Source organism: Mauremys reevesii, linkage group 9 (genome assembly GCF_016161935.1).
Source record: "Mauremys reevesii isolate NIE-2019 linkage group 9, ASM1616193v1, whole genome shotgun sequence".
NCBI classification, from domain to species: Eukaryota; Metazoa; Chordata; order Testudines; family Geoemydidae; genus Mauremys; species Mauremys reevesii.
In genome coordinates, this window is record NC_052631.1 from 92,596,548 (window position 1) to 92,616,014 (window position 19,467).

The 19,467-nt window shown below is 43.4% G+C and overlaps 1 protein-coding gene across 15 annotated transcripts in view; it reads right to left on the reverse strand.

Moving 5' to 3' along the window:
• GPR50 (G protein-coupled receptor 50) overlaps nucleotides 1–19,467 on the reverse strand; it is a 280,991-nt gene that overhangs the window by 83,165 nt on the left and 178,359 nt on the right. Inside the window, exon 1 of one of the 15 annotated variants that reach the window (XR_005584893.1) lies at nucleotides 6,550–6,651. The exons of the other annotated variants lie outside the window; for them this stretch is intronic. The gene's annotated coding sequence lies outside the window, so the exon portion shown is untranslated. Of the gene's footprint in view, nucleotides 1–6,549; nucleotides 6,652–19,467 lie in introns of those variants that run through there. 15 annotated transcript variants of the gene reach the window in all.

The window sequence follows — 19,467 nt, forward strand, 5'->3', positions numbered from 1 at the left end:
TGATTGTTCTGGAACCTTCCCTGTTACCTTATCCAGGGGAAAGGGACCTGCTTAACCTGGGGCTAATATATCTGCCTTCTATCACTCTCCTGTAGCCATCTGGCCTGACCCTGTCACACTACATGCTGCTTAATGAACCATCTAGAATACTCAAGACCTGATCCTGTGATGTGCCACACCCCCTCAGCCACTAGGCTCCTGTGGCAGGACATGAGTAACTTCTATAGGCTTCTATGGAAGCAACGGTGCTCAGCACTTCCCAGGATTGGGTCATTAGCAACCTGAAACCAATTAAAAGTCAAATGTGCCTATCTGAATAACAGAAAATTTAAAAAAAACTCTGTATGACAAGTGATCCCTTTAAAAGGAGCATTAGAAGCCTGGCAGACATTCAGTTGGCATACTCTCACAGAGTGGGGGAAAAACACCACATAGCTAATGATGCATAAAGGGCATAGCTCAACAATTTCCTTCTTGAAAAATCCTCTTTTAGAATCATCTAAGTACTGTTTACTAATAAATCCATCAAAATCAGCTGTGTACAACACCTAGCTGTTAGTCCCAGGTTTTGAATGAATTCAGCATCTGAGCCTCCAGCCAGAGATTTTGTTGGTAAGGTCAGGCTCAGAATGATAACAGTTTGGCACTTCACTGGTTGATATGCTTCCTCTCCCGATCCACACAGGTTGTCGGTTGGCCAAAGTCTTCCTAAATGACTCATGGCCCATTTTGTGCTCCGAAATTCTTTTAGTTGTCAGAAGCCTTTTCTACCCAGAACCAAAACTCCATTCACAATTCCCATTCATATCTTCTGAGATAGATAAACCTTCCCTCCACAGGAGTAATGTATCTGCCACAACAGATGTCCCTCAGTGTGTCAAACCTCGAAGCCTGCCATGTAGTACTGAGAACTCATGACACACCGAGATGGAAGACCACATGGACTTTACTTGCAGGAAGATGTGCTGTGGGCATGTCATGTTCACTTCACAGCCCAGTTTGATATTATTTGTAGGCAGATGAGGGGAAAGCAGAGGTGGGCGTGGAGAAAAGAGTTCTGGCATTCCCTCCCGCCCCTTAACTTCATGGAGAGATGAGCACAAGCAGAAATGTCCAAAACAGAACTCCTCCAAAATTCAGGGGTGCTCATATCTGGCTCTTTCCTGAGCCTGACTCTCATTTCATAGGTATCGGAACATTATTAAGCTTCTACTTTTACTGCAGAGAGAATTGATAGCATGAGTAGTCCTGTGTGGAGTTGGCTTGCTTCTTCGGTAGGATTATCACTTCAGGTTTCCTTTTATTTACTTAGATTTTCAGCCTTATACAAATTCCACACAGAAGAGGCTCCATCCCAGAGCTCTGGGAGCCCTCTGAAACTTAGAGCATAGAAGATACAATGTAAAAACTGACCAAAGCAGCAGCACTCATCGTCCCAGCCAACCACTCATCATTTAATTACTAGCCACGTGACTAGTTCAGTTTAAAATGCCTCCAATGGGCTTCCCCACTGGATAGAAATCTTACCCTGACATGCCACTACTAATGCCTTCGTCATGCTTGGAAAGTCAACACATTCAGGGCACTTTTGATCGCAGGGGCTGAGCATTCCAAAGGACAAGGGCAGTAGAAAATGGTTGACACGAGACACCTGGGACTAGAGGCTATATAACTGACACACACTCTGCCTAGAGGGTCAGGGGGAAAGGGACAAACAGGACAGAAAGGATACATTCCCAACAAGTGTAGGATTTCTTATTCCCCGCCGTGACGTAGATCGGCAAAACCCAAGCCAGACTGGCACAACTGCAGACTTGATGCATTACACAGCCCATTTCTTTGGTTTCAATCTGATTTTCTCTCTTTATTCTCACGATGCCTCATTTTGCTTCTTCAACTCCTGTTTTTGCAGACATGTTGTTTTACCCCTTCAGGATGTGAAGTTCCCAGTTTTCAACTTCTACAAAGAAGCAGTGAAGGAACGACATTTAGAGCCCACTCCACTCCAACTCTGTCCAAAGGGCACAGACCGGGGTCCCGCAAAGCCTGCGGGGGGGCCATGAGAAATGCCCAATGACTACAGATGCAAATGGAGCCTAAGAAGCCAAACATGACACATTATAAGCCCTGGCTTTGCTGTGAACTGGATTGTGCCACCCTCGCACCCATTGATAATACTATACACCAGAAATAGTCCCATTGAGTTCAATGGGGCTGTTTGCAGAGTAATCTGCTACTGCACGGGGTTAAAGGAATAGAATTTGCCTGTAGCGTTTGTTGTTTGCCGGGATCTGTTTCATTCCTCAGTCAGACGTATCTCATTACTTCTGTTCTGAATCCCATTACTTTTACTGCTGGCATGCCGCCATCCTGATTGCAGTCAATTTGCAAGATTCAAAATAAAATGTAAATGAAAAAAACAAAACCATTGACACGGATGCAGTCTCAATGGAGAAGTATAATTAAGGAACTGGATGCAAATAAATGGCTTGCTCAGGTGAGAAGTCGAGAGGAAATAATAAGAGGGAAAACAGAGTAGTTAGGAGAAAAGATACCTCCATCATTTAATTATGACAATGGAAAACACTTTGTCTGACAAATATTTAATTGTAAAGCCTGTCAGCAAGAGAGATTCTGGAGATGAGGGCCCAAGCCTGTTGTCCTTACTTAGGTGTGTAACAAATCCTTAATGATTTGACACTGAAGACTGACTCATGTAAATAAAAGGTGTCTCTCACAAGTCTTATAATTAACATAGCCGTCTATGGAAAAGGGGCAGAAGGAGCAAACTACAGCTTCAGGATTTTAAACTCAGTTTCTCCTTCCCTGTGGGGGGAAGAGGGAATCAATGATGCTTTTGTTGAGTCTGAACTCTTTATGAGTTTAAACTTAACCCAGACTTGATGTCTCTATCTGAAACTTTTAATCAAAGCTCTGACCTGTGAACCTCCAACACCCCCTCCCAATAAATAGCCCATCTCCCCAGTTCTCTTCCAATTTGCATTTTAACCTGTTTTTATCTGTAGAATCTGATTGATTTTTGCATGACCATTATGATCTGTTAATCACTTTGTTTACTTCTGTGTATAAACATTGATGCTCACTCAATAAAAAAAACTTACACACTTACTCTCTTGCTTGGCTCTAAGATGAGCTAAGGATGGTGTGACAGTTGCTGTCTGGTCTCTGTCTCTGATCTGACTCTGAGCCTTATACCAACTCCCAAACAAACTTGCTGGAGGAGAGAGGGAGGTTTTTCTTTCATAAAAGAGAAGAAAGCTTTCCCAGGAACCATGGGCCTGATCCTGCAAGGTGCTGAGTGCCCTCCTGGAATCATGTCACTGTATGTCGAGCCTGCTCCTGCAAACCCTTCCCCACATGAGGTTCCCAACGGTTTCAGTGGGACAGTTTGTGTGAATAAGGGTTTGCAGGACAGAGGCCTGAAGTCAACACAGAAGCAAACTAAAATATTAGTTCTATTGATGTACCATGTAGAGACAGTTTCCAGGTACATCTATCAAACAGGCTGATGGTGTTCTAGTTAACTTACATGCAAAGCAATGGAATCCTTTAGTTGCTGAATAAAATATTGTACAAAGCTGATCTATAAGATCCTCCACTCTTAGGGTGACTAGATCTCCCGATTTTATAGGGACAGTCCTGATATTTGGGGCTGTGTCTTATATAGACACCTATTACACCTCACCCCCATCTCAATTTTTCACACTTGCTGTCTGGTCACCCTATCCACTGTACAAGCTCCATTTTTATATCTGAATTGGAACAGTGCATGCCAGTGCTATTGTGCGTGCTGCGTTACTCTTTATTTGTTGTGTTAAAAATAGAAAACCCATATTGAATTTAAGCCAACTCTAAGTACCTTATTATGTAGGCCAGGCCCCATTTAAAGAGCTGGAGGTGAGTTCTGATTAGTGAGACAAGTACATGTTTTTTTCCTAGACATTCAAACACACACATGGAGTTTGATGGAAGAATTGTTCTGGAGTTGGGGTTGGAAGGCAGCGAGAAAGAAGAAGTGATTGGTGGTGGTAGGGATGAGAGGAAGTGCATAAAGAGCTCTGGAGTCTCCCAGAGCTTCAAAGCATAAGCCCTCCTCATATACTCAGGAGAGCTGTATGTACAGTCAATTGTCTCCTGTGACACCAACTTCTGAGGCTGGATTTTCTCCTCTGTAGATTTTAGCTCATTTAGTTAAGTAGGAAACAGCTCACATCAAAGAAAAAACAGCCACAAGGATCAAGAAAAGAAGATAACCCCTATCTGATGGGTGCATTATAAATGCCTAGGAAAACAGTAGCCAACTCATGGAACATTTTCAAAGAATCCAGGCTTTGATGCCTTTAGAGCCCAAAGATTTCAGTTCTTTGCATCATCTCCCACCACTGTACTTCATGGTTTCTCAAAGGAAATAAAGAGGCACGAAAAAAAAAATCTCTCACTTTTAAATGTGCAGCAGTAATTTCCGAGACGAGTCGCTTTTAGAGACTGAAGTAAACAAAAAGTAGGAAGTATGGGAATTAAAATGCCCACAGGCACTTTGCTGAACTCTTTTGAGTCCTGAACCAATTTTATCTAGCACACAAAAGTGGGCTTACAGCTTGGTTTTCCTGCAGTGCAGAAGCTCAAGAGAGGTATTCAATTATTCAGGTTCCCTAATCTGACTCAAATGACAAAACAATGCTGACGTGCACTTTTTCAGAGATGGCTTGTCTGCTTTACTGCAGGTGTTGTGACAGAAGTGCGGTTAAAATCCTGGCCTCATTGAAGTCAATGGGAGTTTTGATGCTGGATGTGTCTACACTTTGAGCTGTGGGTGTGATTCTCTGCTCAAGGAGACATACCACGTTAGCTCTCATCAAGCTAGTGTGCTAAAAACAGAACATACCCACAGCAGTGCAAGCAGCGGAAGGGGCGAGCTGCCCCAAGTGCAAACGGAGCATCTCAGACAAGCACGGATTTGGGGCGGCTAGCCCCTCCCACTGCTCCTTACTGTTGTGGCTACATTCTATTTTTAGCACACTTGATTTAGCTTGATTAGAACTAGCACGGGTACCTCTGCTCGAGCTGGGAATCACCCCCCCAACTCGAGGTGCAGACATATCCATGGACTTCAGTGGGGCCAGAATTGCACCCTGTATTTTTAAGAACTTAGAGAACTAGTGCTCATGTTATCCACACAGCTGATCCATGGCCCCATGATCTCTCAGCCTTCGTGGACACAGAATCCCCAGAAAATGCCCCTTTCCACTAAAAGTGAAGGATAATGAAAGTTGCTGTAACAGTGCAACAAATTATTAATAGCTGTAATAGTATTAAGCCTTATGGATACTCCAGACCATCCACACACACACTAGAGGAGATCTGATACGAAAACCAGTAAAGACTACAGATACACTAGTCTGTACACACAGTATCATCAACTCTTCCTGGTCCCACCTGCTAAGCACCAACTAAACAACCAAATGCTCTAGAACAGAGGAAATCACAGGAAACTGCTTGCCAGAGACTACAAAGTAAGTTAGTTCCCTTTCTGCTTGCATAATAATTAGAGATGGGTGGGAAACAGTTTCCCATCCGATAAGAATTTTCAAGATTTTGAAATTTTTTCCTGTCCTGAACTGGGACAAAAAGTCAAAATCTCAAACATTTTCATAAACCCCAAATCTGAAAACATTTCAGACTGAGTCCGTCTAAATGTTTTGTTAAGATAATTTTGAAATGTTTTGATTTTGTCCTTTTAAAACTATAAATGAACTTAAACTTTGAAGCAAAAAATCATTTCAACCCCCACAATGGAAACTTTTCATTTTCAAAAGGTTGAAAAAGGACATTTGGACAATCTTGAATTTTTTTGAACTTTTTTTTTTGAAATGGGAAATTCATCAAAACCAACCCTTTCCAGCAAACAACTTCGGTTTTGACAGGGCAGCACTTTCAGATGAAAAAATGTTTTGTCAAAAAGTTCCTGGCCAGCACTGATAATGACACTTAGGCCCAATCCATCAAACCCTTACACGCGTACATAAATTTACTACTGTGTGTAATCCCATTGATTTGGCACTGATTACACATTCCACTTCCACAGTGTAAAATAAAGCATGTGCATATGTGTTGGCAGGATGCAACCCTTACACAGCACTTTTCACCATCAAAGCCTTGTGTACTAACGACTCTTCATAATACTCCCACAAAATGGTAACATATTAAGCTATGGGCCAGGTGGGTGAAATCCCAGAGCAGTAGTGTGCAAGGGATAACATCCAATATTTAAAAGCTAGGGTGAAAGGATACATTGGCAATGTTTCATTCATCTGATCAGGGAAAAGACACAATTTAATGGCAGTCAGATACCAGCAATAGGTATATAAATAGTTTGTGAACAAGCTCATGCAGGTGACAGCCCATTCAAAACAAACACTACACGGGAGAAAACCAAAATCCAGTCACATCATTCATGAAAGTGAGAATGTACTACCAGGACACACAAAAAAGGAAAGGGGAAAATAATAAGGTGCTAAAAATACTCACTAGTTGTCAGGGAGGAGAGTGAAACCTGCAGAAGTCAGCTACAAAATGGCCACCTAAAGGGAACAGCTGCTCATTTCTCCTGGATTTAAAGGCCCAGCTATGAGAAGGGCATGATGGAAATTGGGGAAAGGCTCTTCTAAGAGGGTGAAGCCATTCTGGACGGCTTGGTTGGTATCCAGTCACTCAGAGCTCCCAGAAAAGGGGCTGAATTCTCACCTTACTGAGGGCCAGGAAGCCAATGGACGTTTTTCCCACCTGCAGGCTGTCGTGTTTGACACAGTGATGTCCTTTGATATTTTGTTTCTGTAATACAAAATCCAGCTGTTTTCTGCACATCAGCTGCTTCTGGATAAAGTCTCCCCTTCCCCCTATCACAACTATGAACAGTTCTCCCAGTAGTAACAGTGTGTTCAGGACAGTGATGTCATTATAAATTGGATATCTATATTTATCTATTTATATCCCATTTGGAATGATACCACTGTCCTCGACACATTGGCTATTTACCAGAGATACAGCCAAGTTCAAAGGTGGGGCAAGCTTTTTATTTCTTTCTGCTAAGCAGAGCAGGTTAGGGAGGCAACATTTATAATCTCTGCCTAGGACAAGAGAAAGGGTTGATCTGTTGTTGCAATCAGTTAGTGGGAAGAACTGTTTGAAACGGGGCTACATTAATGCACAGTAGGGAACTGTTAGTGCATGCCGGCATGGTCCACGTAGGCCAGTTAGTGTGTGACATGCTAGTGCCAACTATAGCGTACACTCTTCTAAGCCACTGTGTAGACAAGACTTAAGTGTTATTTTCCTCCTTTGACAGTAAAGCAAATAATGGTTAAGTGAGTTATCCAAGGCCAGAAAGGGAGTAAGTGTCAGAGTGAGGATTAGCATTCTGGAGTACCTGTGGCCCAGGCATGGGCCCAAACTTGTTCCCATTGGCTTCAAGGCCATACTGCCTCCCATCTTAATAGCATTGGTCATAGTAATTTAATAGCAGATGAAAAATTCTTCAGTTCAAATTTCAGAGAAAACAACACAGCCTGCTTCTGAGTAATGTAGGGAGGAAATGAGTTCTCACCTCTCTCCACATAAGGGAGGATCACACTGGTAAATGCTATTGGTGGCTCAGAAACACTCACTTAAATTTAATAAAACTTTATTTTATTTGAAATTCAGGTTCAGACATGCAGAGAATATGACGAACACTGACCTCAGCAAAATGACCCAGATCCTTGGCTGTGACAAGAAGTGAACAGCACAACTCAGGAGGGGGACTCAGAGGTGGCTCTCTCAACCCTGGGCTGGCTGAGCACTGGGCCAGGCCTCTGGCATGTTAGAGTGGCCCCGAGGTTGCTCTAGTTTACAGGACTGTTAATAGCCCCAACAGAAACCTAATTGTGTCTTCTCTTCCCCCTGCCCCATGAAGGAGGAGACACTATGCTGTGTCTACCCCACTAGATGTCCCCCTGCACTGGGTGATCTTCCTGGAATGCCCACACTGTCTTTATGGCCACTTTGTACTAGTGACATTGTGCAAAGGGGCCTTAACACAGAGGAGAATCTGGCCAATGAGTGCAGTTGTCTTTGAAATAACAACCCACCTGTGTTGCCTGTCAAGAAATTACAAATGGAGAAAGACAGACAGACTGGCCTTTAAATACTTTTAAATGAGATTGTTACGAAAATATAGCAACATGCTCCCTACAGCTTTGTGAAACTGCCTGGCAGAATGATTCGTGAAAAGTTAGGAGGGAAAAAGAGGCTTTTAAAACATAAATTTTCTAAGCCTATTGTTCCTGGCTGGTAACAATCAATGCCCCTGAAGTGGTGCTGGAAATTATTTAACTGCTAGTGGAGACAGGGCAAAACTCTGCTCAGCCCCCATTACAGGAAGCATGCTTGAGCCCAGCAGTTAAATGGTTCTCAGCCCCAGTTCCGGGGGGCCTGTTGCTGATTGTAGTTATCAGCAACCGATCAGCTGCCTAGTGCAGTCAGGGTCTTAGAGAACAGTCCTCTCCCATGATCTAGCAGGCCTTTGTTTCCTTTGTACCACTACCTCCAACGGTGACTTGGGTTCCCAGCTGGTTCACACGTCATCTCATTCTTGCTGTCAACACATTTATCTGAGATCAAAATTAAACCCTGCACTTGGTTTCAAAGTTTCCATACTCTTGTGTTCTTCGTTTCTGGGGCAATGATTTATATGTTGCCATTTCCGGATCCTGGTGGAATGCCCATTTCACCTAGCATTACTCCAGTTAACACCATGCGTTCCATTTCTCCATGGCCAACTCACTTAACTGGGTCCACCTGTGTAGTTCTCACTGCAGGATCTGACTCCACCTCAGAGCGTAACATCCTCAGGACAGTGACCTTTGTCACAGTTTAGGCCTTTGGAGTGCAATGCAAAGTTATTGGCATTCATAAATAATAACCATTCTCTATATTTCAAACACTTTGGTTTTCTAGGTCCCCCAGAAGGTAATTTCTACCTTGAACATTTCTCTCTTATTCTGTCACTGTCTTATTTTTACCCTGCCCATGTGATTCAGACAAGACATAACTCAAATAGGATTGAAGAAAATGAGATTCACCCTCTGGAAATAACCCGAGTTTTTACTTCATCTAGATAAATATGTGAGAATGTATTTTATGGACTAGTAGCCTGGCCATAGGATTCCTTAATTCTAATCTTGGCTCTAACAGTGGCTCCCTCTGGGGACTTGATTCTCTGCCTCAGTTTCCCCATTCATTAAATGGCATAATTTTTCACCTCAGTGCTCAGATTATTAACTAGCTAATGATTATAGGACATATGGGAAAACTTATCATTGCTAAAGTAAGGATCAGAGCTTGAAGATGTAAAACTAAACACCCACCATATGAATCCATTAGCAAGAGTCTGGAAACAACAAACAGCATTGTGCAATGAACTTAAATCAGGACGGCAATAAAATAAAAAAATGTGAGATTGTGCAGCTCGTGCTAAATTTTGTCATGTCACTAACTGAAGTACAGTCTCTTTAGTTTTTTTATTTTTTTAACTGGAAAATAAAAGTCAAAGTCTATCTCAGTCTGATGTACCTGAAATCTAGACAGAAGAAGCAGTTATCTCAGGAAACAATCACTGAAAAGCAACAGACTTTCTAGAAGACCTTACTTACTTTCATTCAAAGAGAAATCTATATTTTAAGGAGACTTAAGTTTTAATCAAAGCTCTTCTTTAGGTTTGCCAAACGCAGGAAAAGTGACAAGAACTTGAGCAAAGCAATTGCTTGTTGGCTATTGATTCTTGATGAGTAATACTATTTGAATATTATTATGGCTGATTAAATTTGCATTGCTAATAGGGAACATGCCATATGCCTCACACACCTGTAGAGTGCAGCTCCCAGTTTTGAAAGGTTATTAGCTTTTATGTTCTGGCAAGAAAGAATTGATGAGAAACCCTCTGGCAAATGGGGATGTACAGGAATGCATTAGGTTTTGTGCTGCCTCTCTCGTTTCCAATCTTGCAAAGTGGGCACTCTGCTTGTTTAGCCACAGAAGACCTGGAACACACAAACTGCTTGCCAAGATAATTGTAGCATCGGTGGAAAGAGAAAACCTTTTGTTGGTGCGGGACAATACATCTTAACACACAGCTCTGGCATTGGAATTGCTGCTAAATCAGCCCAAAGCCTCATTTGGGAGGGCAGGGGAAAGAGAGATAATTATGTCTCTGTCTCCACTGAAAGCTTTAAAAAAAATCGAATTGCGGTTCTCTAGATGGCTTCTTCTGAATTCTAAATGGTTGGGGGTGGGGGAACTTGACAATGGGAAAAATAAACCCCTGATTTAAGAGTTTTGTCACCATTAGGGATTGCTGAAATTACCTGCTTCTCCTTTAGGTTACTTTCTAAAAATTAAACAGATTCTCTCTCCCCCCATATAATAGTGTGCAGGGATTTTATCCTGATTAAAAGCATTTAAAAAAGAAAGACAAGTCCCTCCTAATTCTAAAGAGTACAGCAATTACATGTCTCCTCTGGTATTTAAATCTACGTACCTGTCATTAACCACACACTTCTTACACACTGGCTTTCCTTCAGGGAATTTTAAACAATGCCAGCTGTGGGCTTTCCCAACCTGTTCTAAAACAAAGCTCACGATCTAGACACACTTAAAAACTCACCCTCTTCCTGGGATGTGGCTTTATTAACAGAGAAACAAACAGTATGTTAAGAAAATTCAGCTTTGCTGCTTTTACAGATCCAGACTAACACGGCTACCCCTCTGATCCTCTCCAGACTTGCATCTCATCTCAAACTCTACCAGCCTATTACTATATGTGAGACACATTTTGCGGCCATGGAGGATAGTTGGCTGGTAATTGTAAAGATTTCAACCAGGAGAGTCCATAAAGGATAACTTGATGTGACGTGACAAGAAACCTCGACCAACCCAAGTTGTAAATACTGCCACTACCAAGAACTAATCAAACACTATGGAAACAGCCTATGTGAATAGTCGTTCAGTTTCCAAAGCTTTATCTATTTCAAAATGCTCATAGAGCCTGTTGGTTTTAAGAGGAGATAGGCAGCAAAATATCTTTGAGGCTCTGGGCCTAAACCCACATACTCAGAGCACTCATGGTAAAATTAGCCATGTGTGGATATTAAAGTATCTGCTACTTGCTTTTACAAGCCTTCCAAGTAACTTGACTCTTAAGCAGGGGGCATCTTCCCACAGAAAGGTAACAAATAGCCAGCACATCTACAGGAGGTAATAAGTGTAATGTACAAAAGGTGCCTTCGGCTCATTAATGTAGGAGCCCCAGCGTCAAAAGGGAATCTATGGCTGTGAAAACATACCTAATAGAATGAAAAAGAAGAATGACCTTTTGCAGTTTACAAGCAAAAGCGACCATTTTCTATGAGACATCTAAGCACCTTGAACATAGTGACGTCATAAACCACAAGAACATTGTTTCTTCCTACAGGTTTTCTTTACCCTTCCATGACATATATTCCTTCTTAGACAGGAAGCTAGTAACACAGGGACATGAAAATTGCCAAGGAATCGAGAGATTCCAGTGGATAATGAACACCCATGGGTAAAGCAGCGTGTTACTAATATAAACCAATCAGACCTATATTAAAACAAACCAGGGGGTAATGAAACACATGCAAGGACTTAAAAATTAATTTCTCACAAAATACTAGAGATGCCTCACTGGTTTGGTGTTGACAATGCCACATACTGGGACACCTCATTAGAGAATGTTCCTAGTAACGAGTATGCAGTAGAGCTGTGGCCATGTCAGTCCCAGGATATTAGAGAGACAAGGTGGGTGAGGTCATATTTTCTGTTGGACTAACTTCTGTTGGTGTAGGCATAGCCTAATACAAATGAAACACTTTCTCGTCACCGTAGATAATCCCCTGAGAGGCAGCAGGTAGGTCAACAGAAGAATTCTTCCATTGACTTAGTGCTGTCTGCATCAGGGGTTAGGTTGGATTATTAGTCCCTCGGGCTGTAGATTTTTCACACTCTTGAGAGACATAGCTATGCTGATGTAACTTTTCAGTGCAGACCGGCCCTTAAAATACCTTCCTCTCACCTCACAAAAAACACCCATGAGACACTGCCAGGTTGAGATATGTTTGGGTTATTTATTTTTCTGCAGATGACATATTTTGAATAAAAAAATCCAAAGATTTCACAATTCAGGGATGGAGGAAGGAGGTAATTGAAAAGACTTAAGGGAGATTTAGCTGTGTGTTTCTGATCAATTTATGACAGGAGTCTACTGGCTTAAATCCATCTTGAAATTTGTAGAATTAGGGCCTGGTCCACCACTTCCCAGAAATCAACAGCTAGACTCCTCATTGACTTCAACAGGCATAGGGCTGAACCTGTAAAATATTATGTTGTGGTCTGTCCCTGCTACTTACACTGAGAGGTACCATGGGTCAGGATCCTGCACCAATTAAGGGAGGGATTTTCAAAATGCTTATGTGAGTTGGATCAATTGGACTTGTGTTCCTAAGTCACCTAGACACTTTTGAACCCTCCCATAAATGAATGGGAAGATTGCAATTGACTTAAGTGGACGCAAGACTAAATGCAAGAACTAAATGCTAGTAATAGTGATAATCAGGTTCTTTGTTTTCAGAGTTGCTAAAGACATGATTCTGCCTCTCTAACTCCTGATGAGTAGTTGCAACTTACTTGCTGATTAGTCCCATTGATTTTAGTGGGACTCCATGTGCTACTCTGGGAAACTAATGGTGGCAGAACAGGGCCTACATACTTTTGCACAGCCCTGACCTTCATGCTGCAAAAGCCATCTAGCACTTTACGTTCATATAAACATCCTTGTTGCCTTTTCCCCCGCACTCCTGCAGTGTGTAACTGACGCAGATTCCCATTCACAAGACAAAAATGAATAAGAAAGGGTTTCTCACTCTAGCAATTAACACACACCATCTGAATCAATGCAGGTTTACACGGTGCTCATTGCATATGGTGCCCCACTGCCATGAACAGTAGCAGGATGAAGGCACAGGAAGCAAATACCAACCTAAAGAGATTGTTACACTCATGTGTCATTGTCACTGCTCAACTTACACTTCCTGTTGGGTCAGGTGGCAGACTGGGGCATTTATAAATTCTCCTTCAATATAATGCACACGGGAAAGGATATGAGCCAGGATTACTGGTACGGACGAAAGACCAATCTCTGCCTGGATTTACGGGATGCAGAATGCAGGGAGGATGAGAGAAAGTAAACAGCCTTTCTTCCCTCCTTCCTCCATTAGCCCCTGGCAAAATTCTAGCCCCTGAGGAGGGCCAAAGGAGGCAGGGAGGGAGAGGGTGGAGCCATGGCTGGGTATGCAGGGGATGAGGCGGGTGTGAGACCGTGCAGCACCCCATGCAGGGATATAGCAGTGTGCACCCTCCCCCTGTGCACCAGGCCTCCTACCTCCCCGAGACACAATGCTCCCCGGTGATCCCTCTGGGGTAGTACGATGCTACGCTGTCGCCTTAACATTGCCTCACCCTAGTGAATCCCTCAATGGAGGCCAGCTCACTGCCTGAGGGGGCTTATTGCTGGCGCCCCGCATGTGGGAAAGAGGGTGCCATTTACAACGCGCTGCACTGTCGAGTGAAATTCGGGTTGCTCTTGCTGCACCTTCTGTCACGGTTGCCCTTGTATCTAGCTTTGCCATAAGGCTAAGAGAAGCTAATGAAACCTACTTAAAATCTTAATGACACACTCATCTCTTTCCCCGACCTTAGGAAAGTGTAATGTCAGCCCTTCTCTTCCATACTGTACAGTAAGCTCAAGGGCAGGTAGCGTTTCATCATGTAAATCCTTGCCCCCTCCATGCTAAATTGGGAAGGACCTTGAATGTTCTGCTTAAATTTAATTTATAAACAAGAAACCTGAAGTTTCTTAAAAGAGCACGTCAGTAAATTAGCATCTATTTTTGCAGCCTTGTCAAGGATTAGCAGTTTTAATCAATTTCAAGCGTGAATTAGGAATTAGAAAATAGAGCTGAGATATTAATAACAAGTAGCTCAATACGTGCCCTTAATTTGCTTAAATTTAAGGGGGTGGTAGGAATGTTTATGCACACAGTAGAATGTGCTGAGTAGGTAAAACAAAAATGAGTTTACTGGTATTATAAACCTAATGGGACGTTTGGGATAAAGCCCTGTTTGCCTCTGGGTGTCCGCATCTGTCTTTCATTGCTCTCTGGTTGTGCTCTCATTAACCTGGGTGTGCAACACAAGTAATTCCACTTCCATCTCTGGAGTAACACCGGTGTACAGCTGTGCCGGTGAGCACAGGAATCAGGCCTGGGGGTTGCCGTAGAACGTGCACTCTGGTGACAATGTGCAGAGATGCAGTTCACCTTTTCACTTTAAAACAATCCTAGCGATTACTGTGAGCCTGCTTTATATTCCCAACAATTATTTTCACGTGATAATGCATCCGTGGAAAAAAATAGTGGGTGCAGAGCCCCCGCCAGCCACCTACCCACCTATCAGCTGTTTGGTGGGTCCTGGGAGAAAGGGTGGGGGGGCAGGAATAGGCAGAGCCAGGATGAGGCATACTCGGGGGCGGAGCGGGGGCAGGGCGTGGAGCTTGGGCCTCGGGGGCAGGGTGGGAAGAAGTAGAGCGAACATGGAGCCTTAGGGAAGGAGCAGAGTGGGGGCGTGCCCTCGGGGCAGAGAGGGGGCGGAGCACTAGGGTGACCAGATGTCCCAATTTTATAGGGACAGTTCCAATATTTGGGACTTTTTTAATATGGGGTCCTATTACCCCCCAACCCCCTGCCCTGATTTTTCACACTTGATATCTGGTCACCCTATGGAGCACCCACCCAGAAAGAATAAAGTCAGTGTCTGTGCAATGAAAGGTTTTAACCTAGGAGGAGACAAAGCACCTTTCTCAAGCAGAGGCTGGATTTCAGTCCTTGTTTTCATCCTGTAGTGAAATAGGGACCTGAGTTCTCCTCCTTTAAGATGAGAAGTCTCTTTTTTCACTACAAAGTGGAAAAACAAGTAGTTGTTTACAAGCATGCACCACAACCTCTTTCCGGGAAAGGTTACATTTAAACTCTTATATACAATATACTAATTGGCATGATTAACTTGTTATCTAGTGGGTTGCATAAACAAACACAATATTATCAATGTTGAAAAGAGAACTGCCAAACCAAAAATCCCTCTTGACACAGCAATCCATATGTATAATACTAGCCTACAGAGATTACCCAATGCATTTCAAAGCAGAAAAATTCCCATGTGTAAATCCACTGAGAGAGAGGTGGGATGATCCAGTAGCTAGGGACAAGGCTAGGACTTGAAAGTCCTGGCTTCAAGACTCTGCTCTGCCACCGCCTTCCTGTATGACCTTGGACAAGTCACTTAGGCCTTGATGCTCAAATGTATTGAGCTCCTACATTCTGTTTCCATTGAAATCAATGGAAGTTAGGAACCTAAATACTTCTGAGGACCTGGCCTGCTGGGCATCAGTTCCCCACTTATAAAATGGCGACACAAGCACTTCCCTAGCTCACAGGGGGGGTGCTGTGAGGATAAATTAAAAATTGTAATATGCTCAGATATTACAGAAAAGTGGGCCATAGAATTACCTTAGCTAGCTAAAGAGCCGATCCCACATTGTCAGAAATAAAGGGCAGTGTCCATTAACATTCTAGGAAGTAAGCAGTCTTTGGATCTCAATGTCATCTTCAACCTCAGCAATTTGATAACCATGATTATATATAATAGATTGTTACAGAGCAGAGGTTCTCAAACTTTCTCCACTCAGGAACTCTGCACCTGCCCTGGTTTCTCCTTATCATCGACAATCTGGCAATCCTTTGCAGACATTCCCAGTACAAATCATTTTTTGCATTGAAGTCAGTAAGTAAATGCTTTCTTCCTTTCTAAATACACATGCCATTTTGCTGCAAAGCCTAGATTCATTTTTTAGCTTCACTCCCTGTTTGCAATGTACTCAGTCATGCAACACTACACACGTGGATTAGCAATAGCGACCTATTCCAGGATATACGCCACACTGTATTCCTGGCATGTCCCCTGAAACATGCACTGTTTGTCTCTCTAGACAGGATGTACCATTTAAATGTACTGTCTGGGCTAGATTGCGACTCAGACTACACCCCTCCGCAAGGGAGCAACGATGCTCCCCAACACTGTGGCCTACTCAGCCCTGTGGAGCATGTGCTCTGGAGACAGCAGGGATACCCTCCCTGCCAAAGCGGGTGGGCAGAGAGTAGAGAGGGAGGGTCAGAAGGGCTCCAAGGAGCTCCCTTTCACTGGCCTGGGTAATGAGCCAGCACAGGTAAGAATTTAGCGCTGGTATAGACCAACAGTTAATGATCACAGCAGCAAGAATGGAATCATGACTCCAAGGCTACTCCTGGGTGGTCCAGTTTATCCACCAGCCTTTGCCCATGACTCTGACTCAAGACACACTCTGCCCCAACGTCCATATGCACACGATTGTCGTTATACCGGGGGTCATTCACGATGAAAAAAGAAAATAAAGACACATTTGTGCCGTTGGTTCCTCTACCCCTGGAATAGAATTCTAAAGAACCGATACACTTAAGGGCTTTTAAGCTGATCTTTAATGTGTTAGGGAGAAAAATAACATGGCTTGTAGTCCTAGAGATCACCCAGAAAGAATGCTTCTCCATAATGAGGCACCATACATCACTGATTTAATGAGGTTGAATAGGTTGGCACTTTTCATGCTTTTCTATCAGCACAAAATGTTCCCCCATTGATAAACTACCTTGATTATGTAATCTACTAATTATTTAACTCTAATTATTTTTAACTCTCAAGATGTTATATGGACTGTCTAAAAGCGGGCCTGGTGATGGAGCATGGTGGTATCAATCAGAGTTCTCTAAACGTCTGCCAGGCAACTAGCAAAAGTTTGTCCACAGCTGTAATAATAAAGTTTGATCAATATGGATTGAGTTCCTGTTTAAAGTACCCTCCTCCTCTTCCAAGATTATCGTAGATGAAATTTAGATAAGTCAGCACAGAGGACTCGACAAGAGAAGAACATCGAGGTTGTAAATCAGAATGTCTTGACATAATGACCTCCTGTCCTATGTCCATGTTCCACTCTTATTACATTCATCATCGCAAAGAAGGTACAGGCAGCAGCATCAAGTTTAGCAAACCGAGAAAGGATATAAAGGAAAACTTAACCAGGATGTAAAAATATTTGAGACAGAAGATTATATTTTTAGCCATAAGCAAGGAGTATCGCTCTGCACAGCTGGGAACCCGCACGCTTGGGTTTTATTCTGGCTTTGAAAGGGGAGTTGGGGTTGTTACTTGCTCTTGCAAAACCTGAATTTGTTTCCCCAGTATCTGTTGCTTTGGTTTGCATGCCAAATGGATTGCGGGATTGCTAGATTTACCAGATCAGTAAAACAGAGGTCACCAGTGTGGTTAGATGTTCAGCTGCATGTGTGCTGCTCCAGCTCTGCGCAGACAGATAGCACAGCAGACCTCAAGCGAACCACTCAATGACCACACGATGCGTTAAAGTACGAAGGCACCAGGCCAGGTTTATTGTCGACAAAGCACAGTAATAGCACCTGGCAGACTCTACAAGGATACTAACGCATGTATGCCCGTGACAATGGACGCAGCTCAGTGAATGGCAGGATTTTCCATTCCCCCCCTAGGGTGGACCAAGACACACTCTCCGAGATACCTCTTTATACCCTGATACAAACAAGTTACGTACTGCCCTCTGATGCAGCTAGTTATTTTTACCCATCTCCTTGTACATGTTGGTTCGATTAAAACAGCTCTATTTATCACACTGTCATCCTGACCTTATCTTTTAGGGGTCAGTGTGTTCCTGTTCTCCTTGGGGAATGTTTTTGCACCATCCTTGATACGGGGATGTTCTGGTACCACTCTTCTGGAATGCGTTTGCGTGGATGTTCTGCACCTAGCACTTCTTAGGAACGTGTGTGTCTGCAATATCAGCCCTGTTCTTGCCAGATTCTGTGAACTTGCAAGCAGGCAGAGCCTAATGTTTGTTCACAGCCTGACTTTTGCTAACATTGCTTTATATCAGTAAAGCTTGCCCACTACTTTAGCTCAGGCCTCATAGCAGGCCTTTGACACAAGGGCTTATATATCAAGCTCTCTTCCTACTATACATACCTATACAGCACCAAGTTCCACCAAGGATCATCTTTTAAACCAAAACACTGAATCTGAAACACTCCCTCATAACCCTAATCGAGAACGGGGCACCACAAACTTATCTTAACCCTTGTGCTGGTATTTTTGTACCCGGTTCCTGAGATATATATTGGTCACATAGCTCAGGGCTCAGCTTTATGCTGGAAGTGGGGCATGGAGAACACTGGGGCCAGGGTTGCACATTCCTGACATTTGAGGCATTCCAAAAGCCATAAAGTTGCTCTTCAGAAGTATTTCAGGTAACTCAGGGTTAAGTCACCAGTGGCAAGGAAAATTTAGCAGTGTTCAGAAAGTGGGGTGAATTCCGGCACCACCCCATCTCCCTTTCAGTTTGGTGGCAGAATTTTAACAAGGGGCTCCCAGATGAGTCACTTTTCAGTAATAGTGCAGGAGGCGTGAGCTCTGTGGGACTTACTAGAGCCAGGATAGTGCATCATTGCCGAAGGAGGACAATGGAGGGATGCTCCCTGCTGCTCTTTAAAAGAAACAGCTTGAGCCTCTGCCTAGCGTATGCTGTGCACTACACCCTTTAGGGAGCAGAGGTCCTAGCCAAAAGACCATGCCTCCCTGGAGTTGTGGTGTACCTATGGGAAGGGTATCTGGGCCTTGCTTTTAGCACAGAGAGCTGCCTCAAGCCCATCATGTGTTACTTGCCATAGCAAAGTTTAGTGACAGCTCTTGCTTCATGTTAGGCCTTTACAGGAACGGTTTCAACAATTAAAATCAGCCAGATTTCTGCCTACAGTACTCTTTGTCCCCTCTCGCTCAGTACTGGTCAGACATGCTTTGGAAGATGGGCACTCAAAGCAGTTCAGCTCCTTCCCTGGGACAAATGGGGCAGTTCATTAGTCCCCTTCATCATGAACAGGCTTCGGAAAGACAACCACTAAAAGTAAGTTGAAGGCTGATGGCAGCCTTCAAATACTGAATGGGGGGGTGGGGGTCCAAAGAGGATGGAACTAGGCTGTTCTCTGGCAGATGACAGAACAAGTTCTCAAGTTGCAGTGGGGGAGCTCTAGGTTGGATCTGAGGAAACACTATTTTGCTAGGAGGGTGGTGAAGCACTGGAATGGGTCACCTATGGAGGTGGTGGAATCTCCATCCTTAGAGGTTTTAAAGGCCCGGTTTGACAAAGCCCTGGCTGGGATTTAGTTG